This window comes from Peromyscus leucopus, chromosome 5, assembly GCF_004664715.2.
Source record: "Peromyscus leucopus breed LL Stock chromosome 5, UCI_PerLeu_2.1, whole genome shotgun sequence".
NCBI classification, from domain to species: domain Eukaryota; kingdom Metazoa; phylum Chordata; class Mammalia; order Rodentia; family Cricetidae; genus Peromyscus; species Peromyscus leucopus.
The window spans coordinates 76,108,846-76,116,231 of NC_051067.1; positions in this window are offsets into that span (position 1 = coordinate 76,108,846).

Consider the following 7,386-nt stretch of genomic DNA (forward strand, 5'->3'; position numbering starts at 1 on the left):
GAGTTCGAGGCCAGCCTGGTCTACCAAGTGAGCTCCAGGAAAGGCGCAAAGCTACACAGAGAAACCCTGTCTCGAAAAAACCACCAAAAAAAAGTTCTTATTAATAAAATCAAACGAGCCAGGTATTGGGGTGAACACTGGAAAATCAGAGAGCCAGAACAAGCCACAGCTACTTCACCTCATCGGATCCTCAGCTGGTCTTGTTTCCTCAGACTGGAGGCTTCTGAGTCCTCATCCAGAATGGGTCTCAGCTGAATTGCTGCTCAAAAGCCTGAATGCTTAACCAGGCCAAATGCCTCTAGTTTCTGGTCCTCATGCCTTATATACATTTCTGCTTTCTACCATCACTTCCTGGGATTAAAGGCTCGCTTTCTGGGATTAAAGGCATGAGTCACCATGCTTGGCTGTATCCTCGATCTCATGGATTTCTGCCTCTGGAATGCTAGGTTTAAAGGCGTGTGCTACCAATGCCTATCCTTTATGTTTAATATTGTGGCTGTTCTGTCTCTGACCCCAGATAAGTTTATTAGCATGCACAATATTTGGGGGAATACAATACCACAGAACATATCTCAAAATAATGAAGGCTATATATAAGAAACCATAGCCAACAATATATTAAATGGAAACAAACAGCATTTCCTCTAAAATCAGGAATGAAGCAAGGATGTCCACTGTTTCCTCTCTGAGTCACTATAGCGGTTGAAGTCATAGCTACAGCAATTAGACATGAGAAAGGCACAAAAGGGATAGAAACAGGACAGGAAGATGCCAAACCATCCCTATTTGCAAGTGACAGCATTATTTGCTTAAAAGACCCTATACAATCTACTAGAAAACCCTTGGATCTAATAAACACATTATAATTGCAGAATCCAAAATCAGTATTAAAGAAAAAAGCAGACTTCATATATACCAAGAATATACTCTGAGATAAAGAAGTTGAGAAAAATATCCCATTCAAGTTAAGTACAAAAATTTATTTAGGAATATATCTAACCAAAGAAGAGAAAGTCTCTAAAATGAAAATTTTAAGACATTGAAAAGGGAAATCATAGAAGATACTATATGATGAAAAGCCCTTCCGTGGTTGACAGAACTAATATTGTGAAAATGACTACATTATCAAATTTCATTTACAGTTGCATGCAGTCAAAGCACCCAATGCTTTGTGGCAAGAATTCACTAAAAAGCCCCTGGCTCAGCCCAGAGCTGCATGCTGCCAGAGTCTCTGGCTTTTTTTCTCCTGGTGGATAGTGGGCTCTCTCTGGATTCCCATTTTGAACTACTACCATACTAGGTAGCTGCTTTGAAATTCCCTCAGACTTCTACTGTTCTACATAGTCAACAGACTTGGTAAGTCAATCAAGATATCTTAAAGGGAGAAATTAGTTTAAAGAGAATTTTTTCCCACATTAAAAAATGTGAAACATTTTTACAATGGAAGGAATTTAGTCTCTATTTGATAACATGTTAAGCAATCTGAAAGTGGAACAATTAAATGAGATGATAATTAATGTTGATGGGATGTACATAACATCAATTATGAATATAATTTGTTTGATCATTTTTATTTTAGCATTAAAAAGGTTGGTCAATTTGAGTGCTAAGATAAAAGATTTACAAAAACCTGTTAAAATGAATTATAGAGAAATTCAGATCCAGACAGAAGAATTTAAAGGTGAATCTATCCCAGGATTAACTTTAGAAAAACCTGTTAAAATGATTTATAGGGAAATTCAGACCCAGACAGAAGAATTTAAAGGTGAACCTATCTCAGGATTGAATTATACCATTACAGAGAGACAGCCTCAGGTTACCACACAGCAAACATTGATCTACTCAGTAATCTTACAGGAACTGCCAAATGCTCAAGTGTGTGTACAAGCTAACTGGACTCCAGTGGAAATGTTAGATTTAAGGAGATTTAAAGAAGCTATAGTATCATATGGCATGCAGTCTCCATTTGTAAAGCAGACATTAAACTTGTGGTCAACTTGTAATAGAATTATCCCTCAGGACTGGAAAGAATTAGTTATAGCAGAGCTAGAGGCCAGTCCACAGTTACAGTGGAGAACGTGGTGGAAAGAGGAGGCTAAAACTATAGAACAACAATGTAGAACTAGAGGTATAGAAATTTCCCGGTGTCAGCTTCTTGGAGGAGGTGATTATGCTGATGTACAAAGACAATGTTTATATGATAGCCAAACCCTAATTCTATGCCACATGGCAGCCATGAATGTGTGGGAAAGAATTAAGGAAGCAGGGAAGAAAATTGAATCGTTTACAATAGTTATACAGGGCCCCAAAGAATCCTTCACAGATTTCTTACAAAGGCTGTCTTCAGCAGTGAATAGATACCAAATTCAGAACTAGACAGATAATAATTGAATCTTTGGCTTTTGAGAATGAGAATGCAGCATGTAAAAGAATAATCAGGCCATTAAAGTCACGATCAGCACCCTTGGAGGATTGGATCAGGGACACAATATTGAGTCTCATGACCATGATGATCTGTGGATAGGACAGGTTATATCAAGAGCTTTGAGGAAAAATAATAATGTCAGATGCTTTAATTTTGGTAAACAAGGTCACCTAAAGAGGGACTATAAACAGGACATTTCTAGAAACAATGTTTATTCAAGGAACAATGGCAACAGAATGCCCCTCCCTTTTGATTTTGCAGGTGTCATAAAGTTAAATATTGGACTAATAAATGTAGACCAACAAGGGACAGACAAGGTAATCCTTTGCCTCTGCTGTTTGGAAACTCCTTGAGGGGCCCCCACGGCAAATTCAGTAAAGTCCTTTCCTGCCATCATAGAGAAACCCTTCTCAGAGCAATTTAATAACCAAATGCCTATTGTAATAAAGCAGACTGCTTGGGGTGATAGAACAGCTATAACAAAGAGAACAGGTAATTCAAGAGAAACCATAAAGCAATTTTTTGGCAAACTTCTATAAATGAACAAAGACCAAAATTAACAAAAAGATAAACAATGTTCTCTTGGAAGGTCTTGTAGACACTGGTGTGGATGTTACAATAATTGCACCAGAAATTTGGCATCCAAATTGCCCTCTTCAGGAGGTAAATCTTCAGTTGTTAGGTATTGGAACATTATCTCAAGTGAAACACAGTGCAAGATGGGTTGAATGTAGAGGGCCAGAAGGACAGAGAGGAAAATTAAAGCCATATGTGGCTAATAAAGCTATGAATTTATGTGGTAGTGATCTATTACAACAATGAAATATCCAGATTAATATTCCTCCAACCTCAGAAACAAACAATAAACTAATACATGTTTTTAAAAGAAATATTAGGAGGTATTATTGTAAAGAACAGTCATTGGCCATCCAGATTGTACAAGAACAGGGCACAACAACTACTGATCTTTCAAAGACACCAACAAGCTCTACCTTTAAAATGGTTAACAGACGAGCCTGTATGGGTTCAGGAATGGCTTTTAACAATAGAGAAACTGCAGGTTTTATGAGAGCTGGTACAAGAGAAGTTAAATGCTCAGCATGTTGAAGAATCAACCAGCCCTTGGAATTCTCCTGTATTTGTTATTAAAAAGAAATCTGGTAAATGGAGAATGGTAACAGACCTAGGAGCAATTAACAAGGTAATTCAGCCAATGGGCTCTCTACAATCTGGAATTCCTTTGCCTACTCTGTTAGCTAAAGGATGGCCTCTTATAGTTATCAATTTAAAAAACTGTTTCTTCTCAATACCCCTACAAGAAAAAGACATTTTGCCTTCATGGTGCCTACTTATAATAATTCTCAGCCGGTTAAGAGTTATCAATGGAGGATTCTCCCACAGGGAATGTTAAATAGTCCAACCCTGTGCCAATATTTTGTACAATAGCCATTAGAAGTAGTACGTAAACAATTTCCTAAATATATAATTTATCATTACATGAACGATGTTTTACTATCTGATTCAAATGCAGATACCTTAGAAAGAATGTTTGAAGAAGTAAAGAAAATTTTGCCTTGCTGGGAATTACAAATTGCTCTTGAAAAGATACAAAGAGGAGATTCTATTAACTATTTAGGATATAAAATAGGTCTACAAAAAATTAGACCCCAAAAGGTGCAAATTAGGAAAGGTCAATTACAGACTCTTAATGACTTTCAAAGATTATTCAGAGACATTTCCCATCTATGGACTATTGATGGTGTAAAAAATTATGAACTGAGTAATCTGTTCAAAACCTTAGAAGATGACAAGGACTTAAATAGCTCAAGAGAATTATCAGCTGAAGCTGAGAAAGAATTGGCCTTGGTAGAAAAGAAAGTACAGGAAGAACATGTGGATCCAAAGCTGGAATGCATTTTGGTTATTTTACCCTCTAGGCATTCTCCTACAGGAATTTTAATGCAGAGGGAAGATATTATATTGGAATGGATATTTCTACCAAATAAACAGAGTGAAAAATAAAAAAAAAAACTTATGTGGAAAAGATCTTTGATTTGATTTTAAAAGGAAAGTTGAGACTTTGTTAATTAGCAGGAATAGACCCAGAAGAAATTGTTGTACCTTTAACTAAGGATGACATTGACAAATTATGGGCAGAAAATGAACCTTGGCAAAGAACTTGCAGTAATTTTTTTGGGAGAGATTAACTGCAAGTATCCCAAAAGTGATAGAATTCAACTTATAGAGAGAGCTAATTGAATTCTGTCTTGCATTGTACGGGAAACACCCATATCTGGAGCACCTACATTTTATACAGATGCAAACAAACAAGGAAAGGCAGGTTACAGATCAGAAAATTTAAGTAAAGTGGTTCAAAGTCCTTATAATCCAATTCAAAAATCAGAATTATATGCTATTCTGCTGGGCGGTGGTGGTGCTTGCCTTTAATCCCAGTACCCGGGAGGCAGAGTCAGGCGGAGTTCCAAGCCAACCTGGGCTACCAAGTGAGTTCCAGGAAAGGTGCAAAGCTACACAGAGAAACCCTGTCTCGAAAAACCAAAAAAAAAAAAAAAAAAAAAAAAAAGAATTATATGCTATTCTGTTGGTATTAATGGATTTTTTGAACCTCTCAACATAGTTACTGACTCCCAGTATGCTAAAACTGTGGTCTTACATATTGAGACTGCAGAATTTATCTCTGATGAGTCAGAATTAATTTTGTTATTTATTCAGTTACAAGAAATAATCAGGAATAGGAAGTATCCCTTATGTATAACTCACATCCAATACCATACAGGTCTGCCAGGCCCTCTAGAACAAGGTAATGATAAAATTGATAAACTCTTGATAGGAAACGTGCTGGAAGCCTCAGAATTTCATTAGAAAAAAATCATGTCAATAGAAAAGCTTTAAAAAAGGATTTTTTCCATAACCTGGTAACAAGCCAAGGAAATTATAAGGAATTGTCCTACTTGTTCTTTTTACAATCAGACTCCACTAACAGCAGGATGTAACTCAAAGAGTACTCAGAGGAATGAATTCTGGCAGATGGATGTGTTTCACTTTGCAGAATTTGGATGCTGTGGGCCGCAGGAATATATCATAAGAACTCAGATGGTTATGGCAAAGTTATTACTGGGAGGGATCAAGGATTTCCTTCAGAGGAAGCCAAATTCCAAAGAGCTTTTGGTGTTACTTGGCTTGTTATATATCAGCTGTATTCTGTTATAAAAATAATGTGTGCCTTCATAGTTTTCCCAATTGATTTTTCCCTAAGAAGGGCTAACAGTGTGGGCTGATCACTCTCTGGACATACACATTTAAGGTATTTGGAGAACAGCCTCCAGAAAGGCTCCATCTGGAATCATACATCTCCCTTAGCCACTTTCAAGGACTAACAGTAATAACAGTCCACATGCAAGTCTCCCGATTTAAGGTGAATTCCACGAGGAGACACTGCCTAAGTCAGATGGACATTAAGTAATAGCTTTACGAATTTAGCTTGGACCCTCCTTTCTTACAGCCTTACTAACTTTATAGACCTTTAACTCTTTACCTAACCACTTCTAGGAATATTTAGATAACCTTCTGCTCTAACAGCTATGCTCAGCCCGAACCCCAGTTCAAGCCTCCCTGTAATTATCATCACTGGCAGCATCCAGCCAGGTCCATCCCCAGACAGAGGAAAATACCTTATCAGAGATACCTCTGTACTCTCTAAGAATAGACTTAAGCATCCAGGCTACCCGTTTGAGAATGCTTGGCAGATGTGTCAATTAAGCTTAACTTCCTCCTTTCCCAAATCTTACCTCTAGTTCCAGACCTCCCTTTAACAACCACCAGAGGCATCCAACTGTACACAGGTTGCCTAGTGATCGAGCACACTTTCCCCACCCTGCAGAAAAATGGCAGAGAGCTTGGACAGATAGGAGTCACAGGAAAAACGAAGACGGTTTTATTTTCTCCCATTGACCTAGCAACTTATAGATATTCTTAACATTTTCTACCAGTCACGATAAAGACTATAGTGGAGCACATAAGATCCCTCTTCTTAGATATTACCCAAAATTAGCCTTTAATTCATTAGTCACTTCCCCTTTGGGTTGCAAATGATAAATAACAATTACTGCCCCTCTATGTGATTCTTATCACCCCTCTGTTTTTTTTTTTTTTCCTGGAGCTGAGGACCAAACCCAGGGCCTTGCACTTGATAGGAAAGCACTGATAGGAAACCACTGAGCTAAATCCCCAACCCAAACCTGACCCTGGAAGCCTGACAATCACTGCCTGAGGAAACTCTTACCTGCCTTTAGGACCACATGGGAGTTCAAGCCTCGTGACCTTGCTTGACCAGGGGATTGCTATTACTTGGGTTTATAATTGGACTCAGGAGAGACTGAGGGGGAATGGTAAGATGAATGGAGAGGGACAAGGAGGATTTTGACCAGAGAGTACGTGTGGACAAGATAGATGAGGAAGAGTCAGATGGGGAAGTCCTAACTGGGTAAGAACAAGGTGAAAAGGACCTTGATGAGGCAGAATTAAGACGAGAGAATTATGATAAAACTTACAGGGAGCAGTAGATAGATATAGAGAGAAATCAGACAAGAAAGGAGCTAGGCACAAGAACAGAACTGAAGCTGTGTATATGTGGATGTTATGCCAGAGGAATTAAAGCAAGTGGACTAAAGAGCTCAGTGTGCTGAGATTCTATTTCCCGAAAATAGTCCTTGCCGTTAGTAGTTCTCTCTCCTGAGCCCCTGGGATGTATAATATTAAAGCTGCTCTCTCTAATATTATACAAAATTTGGAAAATTGAAATATGTACACTACATCATTGATATTTATTCAGGATTCCAATGGGCAATTTCTCTGAGTTCTGAAAAAGCTGATTCTGTAATCACACATTTGATAGAAGTTATGGCCATCATGGGTATACCTGCACAAATCAAAACTGACAA